This window comes from Triturus cristatus, chromosome 7 (assembly GCF_964204655.1).
Source record: "Triturus cristatus chromosome 7, aTriCri1.1, whole genome shotgun sequence".
Lineage (NCBI taxonomy): Eukaryota > Metazoa > Chordata > Amphibia > Caudata > Salamandridae > Triturus > Triturus cristatus.
The window spans coordinates 641,752,514-641,772,910 of NC_140590.1; positions in this window are offsets into that span (position 1 = coordinate 641,752,514).

Below are 20,397 nucleotides of genomic sequence, written 5' to 3' on the forward strand. Positions count from 1 at the left end.
AGGACAAGTCTCTCGGTAAGGTCTTTCAAGACGAAGTCCTCAGCATCGATCCTCAGCAACGCAAACTCACGCGGCAAAGGTAAAATGGCAAGTGGCAAAGCCCTCCCTAGGCTAACAATTTTTATAGTAAAAATTACAATGGAAACACACATTAAGTTTGCAAAATACACTGAATCACTGAGCAGAGCGAGAAGGAAAGGATGCAACATTGCAACATTTGTGAACCTCCGCTCAGGAAAAATACACATAGCGAAGACTACGGAACAGGAACCAAGAAAATAAAACATGTATCACAATAATCCGGCTTCTCCTCGGCCATCGAGCCACAGTTCAGAGTTTCCCTCTAAGGCTCCTTTGTTTTTCAAGATTGCCAAGGACACTTTCACTTCTCTTGGAGAACTCCCAAAAACTGCTGCTGTCCTCATGGAAAGTTTCATTCAAGGACCATGGTCAGTCAACTTCAAGACCATTTCCAGCAGGGGTCTCCCTCGTCACGTCTTTCACATATTCACTCGAGGCCAGGCTCACAAAATCAGTCATCATGGACTAGGCCTCCATAGGCCACAATAGACCATCTCAATTAAAAGAAATAAAACAACGTTACTACAGCATAATGATTAAACAGTGTTAACCCCACTAATACCCTTATGTGTATGCATTTATCTAGCTCTCGCGACATAAAAAAGCATTAATTCAGACAGCGTTTTGTGCTCAAAATAAACAGCACACAGCAACGTTTAAACATGAAAACTTGCACGTTATTTTTTAGAAAACAGAAACAGCACACGTATGCTAACCCTCGTGTAACTTTCTCTTATGTTAAGGACAAACGGATTGATTAATAAAAAACACACTTGCACAAGACAAATAATTAATTGTTATTTATTAATAATTAATAAAACGCATAAACATACTAGAGCTTCAAAAAACCCTGAATTTTCTAAATGAAAACTCTGCTCCAGCACCTTGCTTCAGCTTTTCTTCGTGCACAGCAGCGCTTGCAAGTTGTTTGGGTTATTCACGTTCAAGGATTGTTTTTGTTTAATGTGCTCTGGAAGGCTTTGTGAGCTTTGTCAAGATAAAGGCTGGAACATGCGAGATTTGGAGAAGGGGACGTGAGAACTGCTTCCTGCCATCGGAATGCTTGCTTGGAACCTGGCCAGTTCTGGTAAGATTCCTCTGGCCGGGGGGGAGATCTTTCCTGAACCTTCTAGTATGTTTAAAACTGAGGGTTGTTGACTCAGAAACTGGGAGTTTGGAATCTGAGTGGGGACGGACGCGTCTACCTCGGAGTGTGGGACTCTGGTTGCTGAGGCTCTCAATCACGGCTGTTTAACTTCCCCAGTCAGCAGTGGGTGAGATGCAGTGTTTGCACGAGGTGCTGTATTGAGTTTTGGTTATTGCAATTGTGATGTTTGGCCAGTGGCTTTGATTATTTCATGTATTTTCTTTGTGATGTGTGAGTGAGTCAAGGTGCACCTCCAAAGTAAACACTTGATGTGTATATATATATCCTTCTGATCTCTTGCAGGATGTCCAGTATATTTGCTTGAGTCTTATCTCATATTATTTGCTGCTTCTTTATTAATCGGTATTATTCATGCATTTAGATTATTGCTTGCATATAAACATATATATCTCTTTGTGTATTTTAATGTTGTGCATTTGGCATCTGGGAAAGCCTTTCTGTTAGAGAGCATTGTGTAAAATAAAACCCCAAGTCTTATTCTAAAAAATAGAGAGAGTACTTGCATTTTGTAAAATAAAACCCTTTTTCTAAAGGTGCTGCATTAAAGTCTTTGCTTCGCCGGGTGTTGAGCCATCGCGTGGGAGCTGTATTATCTGATAGGGGCAGGCAAGACACAGGGGTAAACCAAGTATATGTACGATAGGTAATCTCAAACCTCGGGAGCCGCAGTCAAGAGCTCCTTATACCATGGCCATCCTGTTGCGTCTTGTGGGATATAGTTTATCTTTGAACCAGTCCACTGCTTCTCTATTGCATTATTTTTTAAAACGAGGTATGGAAAGTTTTCATATGTGATGGCAACAAGTGAATTTTGTGAAATGTTCCATATTGTCACAAAGTTTATGACATTTCGCACCCCCTTTAGCTGGGTAGTCGACAACCAACAGCACAGCTGCTGTACCGCCTGCCTAATGCCATAATCTAAATTTTAAAGTTGAATTTACAACTATTGCTAAGTTCTTCTAATGACACCAACCCAATAAATTAGAACCATAGTTTTTCATCTAAAAACTACTATATACTGCTTCATCTTCAAATTCGATCATCATCCACTTCATTAATACAATCTTTCCTCCATACCCCACAGCTCTTACATCTGTCTTATTCCATTGATTGTTCTCTGTCCTCCATTTCTGACAGGAAGTATCTTTAGACAACAAAGTATAGAAGCCACCAGAATCTACTAACTTTCTTATCAGTTGATGGTCAATGTAAATTTCACAATGAGGTTTCTTTAGTTAGTTCATATTTTCCTTTCTTATCTCCTTGTTTGCAGAGATGGGAGTTATTTTACCTGCTCCTCTTTATCAAGGCCTTCTACAGTAGATACTATATCCTGTATAATTTCACAAACATCATCAACTTCTTTCACTTAAGCTGGCTGGGAATCTGCTCTGCAAAGCTTCCTCTAGCTCTCTCTGGTTACTGATTCTTGCTCATTGCATAACAACACAACCCCCTACTACATTCTACATTCTATCTCAGTTTTACATAGCTAACATTCTATTGTCTCTATACCCACACGGTTGTTTACAAAATTTCAGGAGCTCTCTCAGGTGTTGTGCAATGTAACTAGCTTGATGATAATTTATTTAAAGTCATCTTTATTGAGTTTTTTTAATTACTTCATATACATTTCAAATAAAGTAATGCAAGCTATAACCAACTGTGCCATGTCTGGGTTCCGTTCAAGTCTGGTTACTCATACCAACATTTGCTTCATGTACCCTGTACATCTGTAATGAATATACAGTCATACCTAATGACATGTGCTCATAACAGTATATGGTCTCATGTACCTTGTCCCATGTTGTGTCACACCAATGTGAGGACGGTAGTGCATGTGATTAACTGTCCCCATGTGGTCCGACACGGAGGTCTTTAATGCGGTCTTACATAGATATGTCCATGGCTTTTCAAGTTGCCCTAAGAAGTGCTTTCACTAATTGATGTACCTCAATGCAAAGTTTGGGACTCCACCTTGATCGTGTCTTGTGCCAGATTCAGGAGATATACTTGCAAAGAATCCCATATGTCTTCGGATCTGGACTTCAGAGACAATAGCTCTGCGTACATGGTCATTTGGTCTTGACAGTAAATTAGATCATACAGCCAGTCTTTGAATTTGGGTGCCTTTCCCTGCCCCCATCTGTAGGAAATTCTTTGTTTCGCTAACAGAAGACTCAGTGCTGTATATTACCGGGTGCCATGCTCCATTCCGCCAACATGTCCCAAGAGAGCTATGAGTAGGGTAAGGATAATAGTTTGCCCTGTCATGAGGGAGAGTGCTGTTGCTGTCTCATTTAATATGCTTGTATTGGGGCTCATGTCCAAGCTAGATGAAGGAAGTCCGCGCCCTCAACCCTGCACCGCACACTACGATCGTCAACACGTAGGTGGAATCGGTGCAACCAGACAGGTGTATAGTAGATTCTTTGTAGGAATTTATAATGTATTATGCGCAATCTACTACTGGGGGATATCTGCCCGTTTCTGTCTACAGCGATATTGCCACTGTTCCTCTGTTATAGACATTCCCAATTCCAGCTCCCTTTGGGTATGTGCCCTCCCCTATGTAGTTGGAGCCTCTAGTTGAGCAGTGTGATAAAGAATGATACAAGGTGTCTGGGACCCGCGGTTTTGAGTAAATTATGCAAAGTGTCTAAAGTAGCGGGCTCATGTAGGAAATCAGTATGAGCAGCTTTCACATTAGGTCATATGAGTATGTATAAGAAACTTTCTAAGGGGGTCAGGTCTTTCCCCTCAAATAATGCTTCCAGGTGATAAAGTTACCTTCCCAGTAAAGATCCCCCCCCCCTTCCAAAGTAGTGACCTTCTATTTTTGTAATATTTGTCTGCAAGTTGCTTCATGCGTAACTGGGATGGACTGATGATAGGGCAGTGGCACATGTTGAGAGCAGAGCAGTGGTTTGCCTAGTTTTCAGGAAAGTCTACACCATGCGATGTTGTGCACGTGACTGTGGCATCTGCTGATCAGGAAGAAGACCGCATTGAACCCAAATAGGAAGAGGGAGGTATAGGAGCCATGTAGCCGTGTTCAATTGCTAGATGCAGTAGGTATGGAGTGGGCTTATTCCAGTAGATGGCGTAGTGCGCTTGGGCATATAGATAGTAAAGCTCCATATGCCGGGGCTTCGAAGCCTCCCGCAAACAACGGCCTTGTGAGGGTATCCCATGATAAGCGAGCTTGCTTACCCCCCTATGCTAGACGGATCAGTTGTGTCTTGAGTGCTTGGGATGTTGAGAGAGAAATATAAGAATTTGGGCAGGATATAATTTTCATAAGGGAGATACGCCCCACCACAATTAAGGGCAACGAGATCCAACAAGTAATGCTATCTGTGATTTTAGACAGAGACCTCATAGTTTGATCTTATAACTTCTTTTTTGTCTTCGGTCACCAGTGCTCCCAAATAGCGCAACTCAAAGTCGCACCATTGTAAATGGATATCTGGAGTGAACCTCTTAGTGCCTGGTGTGAAAGGGAATAATTGGGATTTACCCCAGTTTATTTGGATGCCTGATAACTCTCCAAAGTTAACAAACTCAAGTAGTACCTCATTAAAGCGCTTTCTGTGGTCCCTCAAGTAAATTGTTATATCATCTGCATATAAAGATAGTAAGTAATAAGTGACAAGGGATACTTGAGTGAGTATGCCCAATGAAGTTGGTGTCGTTTTGCAGCCAGTGGCTCTATTGCCACGGCAAAGAGCACCGGCGACAGCGGGCATCCCTGCTGGATGCCCCTGGAGATAACCTTGAGTCAGCTCCATTAATTCTGACAGTTGCATTAGTCTGTGAATAGAGGAAGGCTATCCATTGCAGAAATGAAGGAGGGAATCCCATTTGACGGAGTACCACCATTAGATAATCCCATTCCAGTGAATCGAAAGCCTTGGTGGCTTTCTAAAGAAGCTGTCACTGCAGCAAGATCTAGATCCACATTATGTAAGACTGCAAATAGCGTACCTAAGTTATGCGATGCAGATCGCCCGAGTGTAAACCCTGACCAATCAGGTCTAACCCGAAATATCATAAGCAGGAAATGCTGATCACAACTTTTGTGAGAATCTTGACGTCTCAGTTTGAGTGATAAGGGTCTTTATGATTCACAATATTCGGGCAATTTTCTGGGCTTAAGCAGGGCCATGATCTTGGCCTCACTCAAGGAGGGCGGGAGGATGCCCGTCTCCCTTGCCTCCTGATATACAGCCTTCAAAAGCTGAAGCAGAGGGCCAATATTGGTTTATACAACTCAGCAGACAGTCTGTCTGGTCCTGGGGCCTTGCTGGACTAGAGCTGCTTTATAACTTCTCTGATTTTGTCGTCTTCAAATTCTGCAGCCACGAATTGTCTTTGTGTATCATTTAACCAACCCAGCACTACATCTTCAAGGTACTCATCAATGTTTGCATTTCGTGGCCTGCTCACTGTGTATAGGGTGTCATAGAATGTGAAAAATGCATGCAATATTTCTGGTGTATTCCTAACCAGTGTGCCATTCGCATCCAGCACCTCCAATCAATCAATCATTGCATTTGTAAAGTGCACTACTTACCCGTGAGGGTCTCAAGGCGCTGGGGGGAGGGGAATGCTGCTACTGCTCGAAAAGCCAGGTCTTGAGGAGTCTTCTGAAGGTCAGCAGGTCTTGAGTCTGCCGTAGGTGGATGGGGAGGGTGTTCCAGGTCTTGGCGGCGAGGTGGGAGAACGATCTGCCGCCGGAGGTCGCTCTTCGGATGCAGGGGACTGTGGCGAGGGCGAGGTCGGCGGAGCGGAGCTGGCGGGTGGGGGCGTAGAAGCTGAGTTGTCTGTTGAGGTATGCTGGTCCGGTGTTGTGGAGTGCCTTGTGTGCGTGGGTGAGGAGCTTGAAGGTTATCCTCTTGTTGACGGGGAGCCAGTGCAGGTCTCTCAGGTGGGGTGTGATGTGGCTGTGGCGAGGGATGTCGAGGATCAGGCTTGCAGAAGCGTTCTGGATGCGTTGAAGGTGTTTCAGGAGTTTGGCCGAGGCTCCTGCGTAGAGTGCGTTTCCGTAGTCAACCTGCTGCTGACGAGGGCCTGAGTGACCGTTCTCGTTTCGGTGGGGATCCACTTGTAGATCTTGCGGAGCATGCGGAGGGTGTTGAAGCAGGAGGAAAAGACGGCATTGACCTGCTTAGTCATGGAGAGGGTGGAGTCGAGGATTACCCCTAGGTTGCGTGTGTGGTCGGTGGGTGTTGGAGCTGTTCCCAGTGCGGTCGACCACCAGGAGTCGTCCCAGGATATCGTTTGTGAAGAGTGGTTTCTGTGTCATGTTTGCCAAAGTGTGACCCTCATCATAGCCATGAGCCCGTGCACATTTTCCACAATAAAGGCATTCCCTCTCCGCCATCTCCTGGTTCTCCGTCAGGGTGAGGCGGATTTGTTGAGAGAGTTTGGGGTCCCCAGAGTTACCCAGCTGAGCTGCCAACACTTTCAAGGTTTTCTCCAGTTTTCTAAACTGATCTTTTATGGACCACAGTACCCCACCATTCTTGCCCAGACAGATACCTCATACGACAGCTTTAAAAGCTTTGCATAAAGTGCCTATTGCTGGTACAGAGTCTTTATTTCTATAAAAATAAAAAAAATGATTTCTTGATGCACTTCCTCTCGGAAAGGGGATTCGAGCAATAGGTTAGGAGATAGCCTCCACGTTGTTCGTGAAGGAGCAAGTGCAGGGGGCATAGCTCCATAGGGACTGGAGAGTGGTCAGAGTATGTGTGTGCTTAGTACATGACCCTGTTCACCCAGCTGCTGAATCCTGTGGATACCAGCCAATAGTATAATATCGACCAACTATAGTGTACCCTGGAATAAAAGTACCTTCCTTAGCAGATGGGGCAAGTGTTCTCCATACATCTATCAACTCATGCTCTTCCATAATATCACTAATATGTCTCACCGCAGCACCGTGCTATGTGGCCTAGACGTGGGATCTTTGCAACATTGAAGTCTCCACCCCAGACAATGTGTGGGGATCCGGTGTCTGCAATTCGTCCCCTATAATCTATCAAAGAAGGATGGGTCATTTATGTTAGGCTTATAACAATAATAACCGTTACTGAGGCCAGACGGCCCCACATCATTGTGTATCTCACCTGATCATCCTTTATAGCACCCATCGGTGTGTGCAACACTCCTTTGCAGATAAGGTTGACAGTTCCCCGTGCGTAGCATGAGAACATGGAAAAGTGCCTGTGGGATGCCCAGCAGACAGCGAGTGTTGTGTGAGCAGAACCTTTTAAATGGAATTTTTGGAGTCGGGTGATATGAATGTCTTGTCTCTCTGGTATGGCGATTATGTGCCTAAATTTGTGTGGGCCACCAAGTCCTCTAACATTCCAAGATACACAATTATTTTTTATGGATGGACTATTGATCTGAGAAGGAATGGTGCTAGCCTTCTTCGAGTGGATGATAATGCCTGTTTGGGACAAGCCATCTCTAGGGGCGTAAATCAGTGAGTAATGAGCAGAGTGGCATCCCCAGAGTCAGAATATGTGCACTGATTAACAGTTTAAACATTCTCAAACTGATGGCCCAAACCCGTCAGGAAAATACATCCCTCCCAAAAAATCTGTAACAGATTAACAACCATTGCTTTGTACCGTAATGATCAACCCGAAAGTTTAAAAGAGAAAGGTGAAAGTAGCCAAACAAGCCTTAGGGTAAGGAGTAAGGGGGGTGGAGAATGTGGAGGAGCATGGTGGAAAGGAAAAAGGAACATATGAAAGGGGGGGTCATCTGAAGAGCCAGCTGGGGTCATCCTCGAATGAACGAGGTGGGAGTATAGAGTGCCTTAGGTGACCCACTGTGCTCTAGCGTGGTCCTCTCAAAATGAAAGCATGGTTAACCAATAGTGACAACATAGGAATGACAATTAAATAAGTCACATGTGAGCTGGCTTCAAACTGTCGGCGTAGAACAGCCCTGTCAAGATATCCACAATGCATGACCGCAGGGCATCACATCGAATAGTCCAGAACATGGTTGAGAAGAGTTTCGAAGCGTGTAATAAGCTGGGCTCTGACATTTTTCGAAGTCGATCTTGATGGTGCAACCTGTGATCTAGCCAGGAATGAAGGTATTTAATTACGGCACATGAAGCCAGCTATTTGCTGTGGAGAAGTGAAGATGTGGTTTCTGCCTTGAAAAGATATGCAAAGCCGGGTAGAGCATTGCGCATGGAATACCGGCCATCCTCAGATTCTGCTTGATGGGTGTAAATTTCCTCCTCACCTTCTGCATGGCTATCGTGAAGTCCAGATATATGGTCATGGTGTTGCCTTCAAATTGCAAGTTGTGCTTTACCTGTGCCAAACAGAGGGCATTGTCCCGGTCGCAACAGTTAAGGAGTCTAGCAAGGATCAGTTTTGCTGAGGCGCCAGGTGAAGGGTGAGTCATCAGGGCTGGATGGGCTCGTTTGGCAACTCAGCAGTTTAGAAAATTATTCTGCATGACAAGTAATCTCTCTACGCAGTCCTCCATTTGTCAGGTATTAGTAGATTCAGGTTTCCCCAGTTTCTGCAGGTTGTTCTGCAAGCTCTCGCCTCCAAATCTTCATTTTTAGCAGATATAAGCTTTAGTATATCCTCCTTATTCAGCAATTGCTCACTTCGATTTGAGGCATTATCTGCGACTGTGGAGATTATTTGTTCAGCTTCAGCTATGCAACCATCGTGTTTTTCCAGTTTGTTCATACTAGAGTCTACTCTGGTGCCCATGGTGTTCATTTTTGCCTCAATAGAGGTAAGGTTTTGCTGCGTAGCCAAAAGTAGTGTCTACTGTGCCACTAGTAATGTCTCTGGTGGCGTCCTCTGCATCAGGCTGAGCCAGAGAACCACTTGTAACTTGTGTGGCTCTCCTTGCATCAAATTGCAGTTTGGTCTGCCACCCACCAGTTTTCTCCATGATTGCGGTGAGGAAAAAACAAAAACACTTGGGTCAAGCAAAAGCAGGCGTCCCCTTGGATTGGAACACAAATAGTCTGAGCAGTTATAATGGAGTGAAATGTTTGTATGAAGCGTCTCTTAACTTCCTTAGTCTTGTAGTCTGACTAGCAAAAGTATGAGAGCAGCAGGGATATCGTACTGCCTCACGTTCGCCTGATTGCTCTTTGCGCTTTTGTTATCTCAGGGGAGATGATCTTCTGTATATCTCATTTGCCCAGTCCCACCTCTCCCCTGTTGGCACACCGGGGGGGGGGGGGGGGAGGGGCAAGAGCAGACTTGGACAAGCACAATAAGTTTCAGGCTTCCATCATGTCTGTGCGGGGCGTTCAGTATGTAAAGCATTCGTTGCAACCTCGGGGTCCTGAGCTTTTAGTCTCACAGTCACACAAGTACTCCTCTCCTAGGTAAAGCAAGGCGCCAGTGAATTGATGATGACACAGGTGGCAATGTTACTTGTGTGCAGTGCACGGGATCCCCAGATATGAGAGTCTTCGCTTGCGATCAGATATGCTAAAGTATGACTCGTACAGTCCCAGTTATCTCTTTATATAGTGGAGCAAGTATCTCTCTGTGCAGATATTCAGTCACTCCCCATTATGGCCCAGTGTGGCATGCACAACTCCTACAGTCGCTTGTGGGTATTCGGGAAGGGCCTCAAGTACCACCATGTCAATCTTGCACCGTACTGCGGCCTCACCAATATTTCCTTATGCCCGGGCCTTCCTGAGGGTGCACCAGTTCTATTGTTGGTGTTTTTCCTGAATATGGCTCTTTTTCCCGCTCTTCCTCACCCCGCATGTTGTTACAACACGTTGTAACAACGCTTACCATTACCCCGCAAGTCGTAACAACGACTTGCGGAGGGGGGCGCTGGATGTTGGAATAGTATAATTTACTATTCCAATTCCAGTCTGTGCGGATAGTAGGGAAGGTGTTGGATTTTAAATCCAACACCTTCATCCCCCTCCGCAAGTCGTTGTAGGGACTTGCGGGGTAATGCTATGCGTTGTTACAACGCGGTCATTTTTACGACCACGTTGTAACAACATGTGGGATGAGGGATGTGTCGAAGGGGTGTTTACCATTTTTCCTCAATGAGCGCAGGAGTCTGCGGGCCCCAGTTCAGCCTATTCAGGATTCCTGGGCCTCTCCTTATGTGCGCATGGCTGCATGCAGTGATGGTCATCCCTGCTCGTGGCCGACGGGCAGTTTCACATTTCTCTGTCTCCCCAGACAGCCTGAAGGGAATCGCAATTTCCGATTTGTTTGGAAGTGACAGGCAGCAGGTGCAGTGCTTGACTCGTTCCTGCCATCATTGGCCGGGTACACCACTGAGTCGAAGCCACGGATAGCGGTTTTCTCTTTATGTTTTGCTGCCTCCCGCCACACCTTCCCCGATTACATTGAAGGGGAGACAGTGAATTATGGTTCACAACTTGTCTCTGTTTTTGCTGGAGATTGCATGCCTGCAAGTTGTGGCCCAAATTATCACTCAATGTTGCTCTGTGGCCCAGTCTGGCTTTTCAGTTTCTGGTATGGCCACCATTTTCGCCTCGCAGTGCTCGCAGCCACATATGCATTTCTGGAGTCACACAGCAGCTTTTCACCTGACAGTGACACAGGGCAACCCTATGCGGTGGCCACACAGCAGATGGCCAGCGTTTAAGCTGTGATGGGTCCAATATAGGCAGAATACAATAGTGCTGCCATCTTATTAGCGCTCTTCACCTTGATGATAATTACATGAAGGTAAATGTTAGAAATGGGGGTCTCTAGTTGGCAGAGGTAGGTACCTTTGTCCAAATAGGGACCCTTGCTTCTAGTCAGGGTAAGGGGGCTACACTCCTAAATAATCCCTGCCTCCCCCCTTGGTAGCTTTGCACGAGCAGGCAGGCTTATCTCTGAGGCAGTGTGTAAAGCATTTGTGAACACATACAGTAATACAGTGAAGACACTACAAATTGACACCACACCAGTTAAAAAATAAGTAATCTTTACTACACTTAACACAAGACCAAACAACAAAAATCCACAATACTGTAATCGAAAATAAGTATATAAAATGGTAGAAAATAGCTTGGTTCAATGTAGATGGTAAATGGGACACTTTACTCTCAAAGTACCTTAGATGCGTCACGCAATGCAAACAAAAGGGTCGCAGGGAAGGTGATGCGTCGGTTCCTTGCTTTGTGGGAGGTGATGCGTCGGTTTCTTACTGCAGCGCAGGGGAGGTGATACGTCGGTTCCTTACCGGAGAGGAGGTGATGCGTTGGTTTCTTACTGCATTCCGGTGTGATGCGTCAAAATGGCGTCCTTGATGCGATGCGACAATGTTGGATGTGATGCTTGCACGCCCGACGGCCGTGCGGCGAACTTGGTAACTTCTGAGCCGGAACAGGCCCTGCGACACGCTTCTCCGTTGATGCGCCGGCGACCTCTGCGGCGGCGACACGCTTCTTTGGTGATGTGACATGCTTTGTCAGTGATGCAACGGAGAAAAGCTGCGGCGATGGCATGCTTCTTCGGTGATGCAATGGCAACTGCTGCGGCGGCGACACGCTTTTCCTCATTGCGTCGCACTTCTAGCTCCCAGCGACACGCAGTCTTCTCAGAGAGCCCAAACAACAGTAGGCACGTCTCTGCAGGTTGAATTCCCAGCAAGGGAATTCAGGGGAGCTGGTGGTGAAGTCTTGTATCCCTGAGACTTCAGGCAGGAGGCAAGCACACTTCAAGCCTTTGGAGATTCTTCTTCAAGATGATGAAAGGTTCACAAAAGTCCTCTTCCCCTTTCCTTGGCAAATAAAGTAACCACTGCAGGCCAACCTCAGAAATAGCACAACACATTCCTCCTTCAGCTTTCTTGGTTCTTCTCCTTGGCAAAGGTTTGTCTTGATTCCCTGAAGTGATCTAAAGTTCTGGGGTCTGGGCCGCAATATTTACACCTGTAAATCCTTTGTCCTCTGAAGGTAGAGGGTGCCTGTGCCCAGCCAAAACCAGTTCTGAGCAGATTTCTGGCAGGAGGTGGAGACAGCATTGTTTGAGAGCAGACCTGGCCCAGGTAGCTGAAAGGAAATCTCCTCCCCCTACTCTCTATTCTATGAAGGCTCAGGTCAGTGAAAGGAACTTCCCCCCCCCCCCCACTCTCTATTAAATGCAGGTCCTATTCTGCCCTGCCCTGACCCATCAGACTGCTGGAGTCAAGGTCCTCTCCAGCCCCCTGTCACTCACAAACCAGACATGGAATACACAAACCTAGCAGAGGCATGCTGGATGGTGAGGCAAGAAAATACCTACTTTCTAAAAAAATTATTTTCAAACAAAGAATGTTAAAACCAACTTCACTAAAAGATGTATTTTAGCATTCTTAGTTCAGACATACTAAACTCCAATTCATACCTTGTTCCCTGGGTCAGTTAGGATTATAAGATGTTATAATCAAACTGCCCATTCTGGCCTATTGGAACAGATAGCCTTGCAATAATGAAAAACTAAATTGGCAGTAATTCACTATCAGGACATGCCACACACATCAGGGTATTTCCTACCTTTCACATACAATGCACTCTGCCCATTGGGGTACCCTGAGCATACATTAGGGGTGACCAACATGTAGAAAAGGGAAGGTTTAGGGACTGGCAAGTGTGTGCACTTGCCAATTTGACATGGCAGTTCCAGACTGCACACAGGCTCTGCAATGGCAGGCCTGAGCTATACTTTACAAGCTGCTTCTGTGGGGGGCACAATCAGTGCTGCAAGCCCACCAGCAGCATTTGATTTACAGGCCCTGGGTACACATGGTGCACTGTACTAGGGTCTGACAAGTAAATCAAATAAGCCAATCATGGAGTCGCTAATCCAATACAACACTTTATAATAGGGAGCACTTGCACTTTGGCACTGAACAGCAGTGGCAAAGTGCCCAAAGCATCTAGATCAGCAAAGACATAGCAAAAACACAGGAGACAACAGTGAAAAAATGGAAGGGAGACCCACGCCAATGGTGCCAGGTCTAACAGTAACCATATTGCATGACTACGGACAGTCGTCCTGAAAGCAGCTTCCTCGGCAGAGGAGTATATGTGTAGCTCTTCCATGCTGGCATTTTAGCAAAGGAAGTTGCTTTCAGAACCACCAGTGCAAGGCTCATCTGTGTGGATTGTTGTGTATTATGGTGTGGCAGTACAACCTCACTGTGTAATACACTTGCCAAAACTATCCTGGGTCCAGTTAGTCTCATTTGTAAATACTCTTGCTCAACCCTGGGTAGCTGTGGCCTCGAGCAGCAAGGCTTGAGCAAATTAACTAGAGTAAAGCATTAAGAAGCACCAAACTGAGTAAGAAAGTCACATAACACGAAAGAAATCCGACACCCATTTATAAAAATAAAACATATTTTTTCTGAGTTTTCTGACACCAAGCTATGCAAAATCCACCAAAGGGTTCTGAAGATATAGATTTTTAAGTAAACCGTAAGCATCAGCTTTTTAGTCCAAAGCTCAAAGAAGCATTGATAACCCTAAAATTTGGAAACTTTAAAAAAATGGTTGAGTTGTGTTTGACTACTTCAGCCTGAGAGAGTAATTCCACGGGGCGAAGATTAGGGGGGCCAATAAGGAGTATTTGGACAGGTATCTAGTCACCAAAGCATTCTCAAGTCCAGGTCCCCACCTTATGCAAGGATAGCCATAGATGTCATTGGAGTGGTCCTGATGCTGAGGATACAGGATGCTAAAGATCCTGAAAGATGTTCCTGCTGCTGTGTGGTCAACGGGTGAAGTCGGCAACATGGTTCACAGGGGTTGGTCCTCTTTGAACCAACAGAAGCACGGCAAGGACCAGGCTTCAGGTCTCCAGTCACAGCAGGTCCTGCGGTATCCTTTGGTGAGGGCTGGAGTTTTTCACTGGCAACCAACCTGCACACTCACAACTCTCCCAGATCCAGCAGACTTGGGTGCAAATTTGAGCATCAAGGGGTGGTCCTCTTGGCTGCACATCGGTGGTGAGCAACAAGTTAGCAAAAGCGTCTGCTACCGATCGTGAGTGGTAGGGCAGGGGCTGAGGAGGGAGGGAATAGGGAGGGGTTTGCTGGCCAGAAGGAAATGGAAAAAAATCACTTACCTGGGCCATCCGGCCACCGCCTTTTCTCCGTCCTCTTCTTCCTGTCTCCGCTGACTACAGGAAGGAGCAGGCAGCACCCGGGCTCCCAGGCTGCCAATAGCCAATCACAATGGTGCAGCGCAACCTTGTGATTGGTCTGAGCGCCGGACCACGGCACTCAGACGGGGACTGGGAGGCTTTGCATGTTCCTCACCAGGATGTGGAATGCAGCCTGGTAGGGAAGATGCAAAGAGCGCAGAAATGTTTATCCGGCCCAAGAGGGCCCGCCAAGCCGTCATGCGCATGAAAGGCGTGCAAACCACTCCTTTCCCTGCTCTGGCCAGCCCAGCCCCGCCCCGAGAGCCACTCACTTCAATAGGAAAAATAAAATGATAATAACGATACTTTATTATCATTTTAATTTTCCTATTGAAGTCAGTGGGGTGATGCTCCTCCGCTTTAGCGAAGGAGCTGCCACTGGCTACTAACCAGCCAGAATGGGCTCCTTGAGCTTTTTTTCCTCTGATGCTGGAACAGGGAGTAAGTTGACTGACTCTTGGAGTGCACCTTTTCATGCTTGGGCTCTGGAGCAACTTTCCAGGAGCCATGTACCACAGGCTTCTTTGCCAGCCCAAAGAGCAGCAGGTGCAGTACAGCAGTTGGTGCAGCCTCTCTTGCTAGGTTCAGAGATCAACAGGGCAGTCCTTCTTCAGTCCAGATGTGATATGAGGTTCAAGGGACCAGGGTTGCCATATTAATGCCCAGAAAGTGCTGTGGGGGGATGAAGTGGTCACTAGCCAATTGTCTGCCAGGTCCCTTCCCATCTTATGACGACTTCTGCCTATGTGTGGCATCTTAGCAATCCCAGAGTGCACTATTCTGCCTACTCCCATGAAATCTGAACCCCTCGCTTGGTTTTAGGAGCATGGTAGCCCACCCTGGAGGTGTGGCTATCCATGGGCTACATCCCCACGGAAAAAAACAGTTTGGCAACTGGTACCCCCTCTCTGTTCCTGCCACCAGCTTCTTTACCTGAACAAAGGGGCAGCCTCTCTTAAGTGTAGTTGCCATTTATCTACTAAAGGCGGCTTCTCCTTCGAAGCTCGCCTTTTGGGCCAACACTCTTTGTGGCTTTCTGTGATGGGGAGATAACTCCTTCCTCTGCAGCAGGCCTCTTTTTTTCTAAGGCTGGGGAATCTGTCACACTACTCCCCAGGAATGCAGTAGGCTGTCTGGTAACCAGAAACTGCTAGGGGCCACTGGATAAACTGGGCAACAAAGTGGCAACTTTCTAAAATTTGATTTTCCTAAGCAGTGACATTAAAGTCAACTCGGACATCAGGTTGCATTTAATGCCATGATTAATATGGTACCTTGGATCACCCATTTTGGTGGTCCCAGTCAGAAGTTATCACCCCTAAAGAGTTAGCGTGTAACTTTGTATGAGCCAATGGGGCCACCGGGTCGTCCAGAGTAAAAAGGACCATTGATTGGGGTTTACTGTTAGGACATATACAAATATATGCCCTACTTAATAATATACAGCTCCCTGACTTAGAGCTCAATAGCCCTTCTCCGGGGGACTCTTACATATATTGTTAAGGGACATGTGGACTGTGCCATTGGTTTAGCGGCAAAGTTGAACTAGTAGTTTAAAACTGTTCTTCCAGGCTACAGTGGCAGGCTGGGAGCCATTTCATAGTTTGTCACACTTAGGCAGACGCTGGGTACCTTGATACCATATACTAGGGACCTTTAAGTAAGTTAGCTTATGCCAGCTGAGAGTAGCCAATTCAACATATATTTTGTAAAGGAATAGAACACTGATTCTGAGGTCTGGTTAGCAGGTCTCAGGGCACTCTCAGAGTTTAAAAAAACTGCAGTTTATGTCCAAAACTTTGGGGGGATCTTGCAAAAAGAGGCATTTACTTACACCATCCCTTAATGCAATTAACTTCAAACTATTTACATTGCCAAGCCCCAAACAATACTGGGATGCACACCCAGACCTGTGAACTGCACATGCAGTTCACACTTCTCACATTGAGAACTGAGAATTATTCTATTCTATGTGAATGGCTACCCGTGGGCTTCCCAGCGCTGCCCGCTGGCACAGGAGCTGACAGGGGATAAGTACATAGGTTATAGTTATATGGGAAAGCGCCAAGACTTGAGCTGTTTCCGAAACAATGTCTCCTTGGCTATACTTCTTAATTCTAAGGGCAGTGAGTTCCACAGTTTATGGAAAAGATAGATGAAGGATCTTCCACCCCATCAAGATCTATGGGTTCACGGCTCCTTCAGGAGTCTGGTACTAGAGGATCTCAGTGCCCTGGTGAGAGTGTTTGGTGTCAGTGCTGCCCTAATCAAGGAGGGTCCTTTAGAGTGAAGCCCTGTGTGTGCTAGACATAGTCATTTGAATGTTATTCTTTCCTCAACAAAAAGCCAACAGAGGGAGATGAAGCCCTTGTTTGCCGAGGTGTATTTTGGAACATTGAGTAATGTCCGTGCTGCCACTTTCTGAAAGACCTGGAGTCTTTTGGTCACATGTTTTGGGGAGCCTAGAAATAGGGAATTCCCATAGTTTAGGCAAGAGAGAACTAGGGATTGCAGGACAATTCTTCTGGAGGAGATAAGTAAAAGATCTAGGATTTTACGGAGAGTTCTGAGAATTACAAAGCTTGTTGCAGCTAGTTGTTTTGATTATGCATCCATTGTTAGGGAAGAGTCAAGCCACAATCCTAGGCTTTTTATTAAAATAGGAAGGGAATGGCGGGTTGCCCAGACACTCGAGCCATTTGAGAGATGGTTGGGGGTTGGGTATATTCCCCTGACTCATCAACTCTGTCTTGTCCCCATTTAGTTTAAAACAGCAGTGTGCCATCCACCTAGCTACTTTTTCTAGACAGGGCGTCAACTGCGGGTAGTGTGGGACTTTTCCAAGTGTAATGGATACAATTAGGTGTGTGTCATTGACATACGAGAAGCAGCAGCAGCCCATTCCCTGCCAAAGGGGCTGGGCGGGCCAGAGGAGGGAGTGGGGGAGGTTTGGGGGGACAAAATAAATAAATAAATAAATAAACTTGCTGATCGCCACCACCTCTGCCATCCGCTCCATTGCGCTCTTCCTGCTTCTGGGACAGGCTCCCAGACTGCTCTGTGCGCAATCAAGATGCTGCGTGAAAGCAGTGTCAGTACTGTCCTGAGAGCTGGGACTTTGCACTCCCAGGCAGACTGGGAGCCTGTGCCTACTGTCTCCAGCCCCAGCAATGCAGCTGGGGCTGGAGAAAACTTCACTGCACATGAAGGTTTGGCCCGCCTGAGACAGCCAGCCAAAATCTCTTGCGCAGTGAAGGGAGTGCCCACCACTCCCCCGCCACAATGTCCTCTCCTTGCACCCATCCCCAAGACTCGTCAGAGTTCCGGGGGAGGGAGGGTCCAGCGGGATTAAAATAAAACGATGAAACGGGTTTAAAAAGAGTTTTGTTATCGTTTTATGCCATTTGGTGGCAGGTGGGGACGCGCTCCTCTGCACTAATGGAGGGGCCGTCGCTGACGAGACAGTGGACAACCTAAATTCATAAACCATATCAGCTACGGGGCGCATATATATGTTAAAGAGAGTTGGCCTTAGGGCAGAGTCTTGCGGTACCCCGCACTTCCGGGGAAAAGTATCCGAGTAGCGTGAATTTTTGCTTACTTGTAATGACCTATATTTTAAGAAGGAAGGGAGACAATTCAGAGCAACGTTTTTTGCAGCGGACCCACTCATGATTTGTATTAGTATTTCATGGCCCACCATGTCAAATGCTGCGCTCAGGTCAAGGAGGATGATTGTGGGGGATCCTTCCGGTTCCAGCAGCATTTTTACTTCTCCTTAACTGCAAGAGGGCTGTTTCCGTGCTATGTTGTGGGTAGAATCCCGTCTGAGGGTGGTAAAGGTGAGAGTTTTCAATAAGAAATAGGAAGAGATTTTAATTAACATGTTTTTCTATAATCTTCCCCGTAGCTGGAAGCAGGGTGATGGGCCTATAGTTTCCGGGGCATAAGGGATTAACACTTCTTTTTTTTAAGTAAAGGTTTACACCAGCATGTTTCCATGCTGGGGGGCCAGTACTGTGGTGACAGAGATTGAGGAGATCCAATAGTGCAGGGAAGATAGATTTTGCAGAGTATTGGGAGGGGGGTGCAGGTTCCAGAGGGGATCCCGATTTCAATTTATTAAAAAGTGGTGGGAGTAATTCACGAGAAATTGGTAGGAAGACTGAGAGGCATATTGTGGGTGTGTTAAAAGTATGGTTTAATGACGCTATTAGTCTTTTGTAATGTACTGTATATGTCAGAGATTTCTTTTGCTACTGTGCAGTCTGGGAAATTGTTGCCCGACTTTAATGTTGTTAGGGATGTAAGAGTCTAGAATAGTTCCCTTGCGGAGTTAGCTGACATTTCAATTTTGGCTTCATAGTAAGAAGCTTAGGCTTTTTAATTTCAAGGTGATAGTTCCAGACAGCAGTACCATAAGATTATTTCTAGTGTTCATCATAGCTTTCCCTCCATTTCAGTTCAAGATTTTGCCTTGTTTTTAACGATAATAGGTGAGAGATAAACCAGAGTGAGGATGTTTCCTTGAGGCATCTTTTAATCAAGGAGATTGGAATGATCCCATCAAGAGATTGTTTGATTCAGTCTTCAAATTTATAATTGGCAACAATAGGGTAGTCACTTGTGGTCAATTCTGGGTGCTGGATTATTGCCAATGGGTGATGAATTAGATCCCAGTGCCAGTTGAATCAGGAAGTGGTCTGAACACAGCATAGGGCGTGTGCTTGCATTGCATTTCACCTGCTGTTTGCTTTATTCAGACCTGCGGCTGCTGGATCCTACAAAAAAATGGCAAAATTTGAAAAGCCTGACCAAGAGCCTGATACTGACCTTTGCCCTTGTCCAACTCCAACCTTTGCCCTCAAGCTAACCCCCACCACTTATCTTAACCCTAATTTAAACCCTTTATCGGTTTTAATGGTCACATTCGTCTTTTTTTTTTAATTACATTGTTTGAAGGTCATTTAATTCTTACCTAACAAGATGTTTATTTTCATATTTATTCTTTTTGGCCTGTTCTAGTGATACTTCTTTATTATGTTTTTTTCTTTCCCGTAATGCCAGTCACAGTGTCTACAGTCTTTCTCTTCTGATTGTTTGGGGGGTTTGCAATAGATATTTGAATTATCCACCTGAGGGGGTTTCTATTGTATTTTAGCATCTGTATAGCGCGTTCTCACTGGTAATGAACCAAACATGTTGCAGCAAACGTGTCCTGTGTTTAAGCATGGCAATAAGAAGGAAGATGTGGGATAGACAGAATCACATTTGTCTATAGTTACTGTCCTTACCTTCCCATCACTATTTTGTATGTTGATCTTGTACTTTGGATCAGCTAGAAGTTGCAAATACTCAGACCTCTGCCAAGGTAGAGTCATCGCTGAGATCAGGGCGGCTCCCTTAGTTCAGGTATGGTGGTTATTGGGAGCCGCAGGTGGGACCAGGGGGCGAGGAGCATGCGCTGAGCCAGAAGCGGTACCAGACTGCGCTAAGGGAACGCAGAAAACGGTCGACCAAAGTTAACCTCTTTTCTTTTTAGTTGGTGCTTTGGGAGTGAGGGCGAGGTGAGGGGCCACCAACCACGCTCCCGCAGCTCCATTCCAGTCGCAGTCTCCTGCAGCTTGGTCTGGGTTGAACTGTTTTGTCAGGGCTGATTTTGTTTCAAGAGCGGCCATGAGCCCGAGGTTGTCCAGCTGTACAGTGTCAGGTCGGTGGCTGTAGCGGTGGATAAAGTGCGTGTTAGGCTCACCTGGCTCCAAGCAGACGTGTGCCATGCTGTGGAGGCCTCCCATTGGAGTGTTGGAGAGGGAATGCCTATGCTGCCTCAGGTCAGTGGCCAGTATTCGAAGAGGTGCAGACCAATCTGCAACCAGCACCGACTAGGCCCTGCAGGCCTAAACATCTAGGACTGAGGGCCAGACGGATCATGTGGTCGGATTCGTTTGGGTTTCAGTGCTT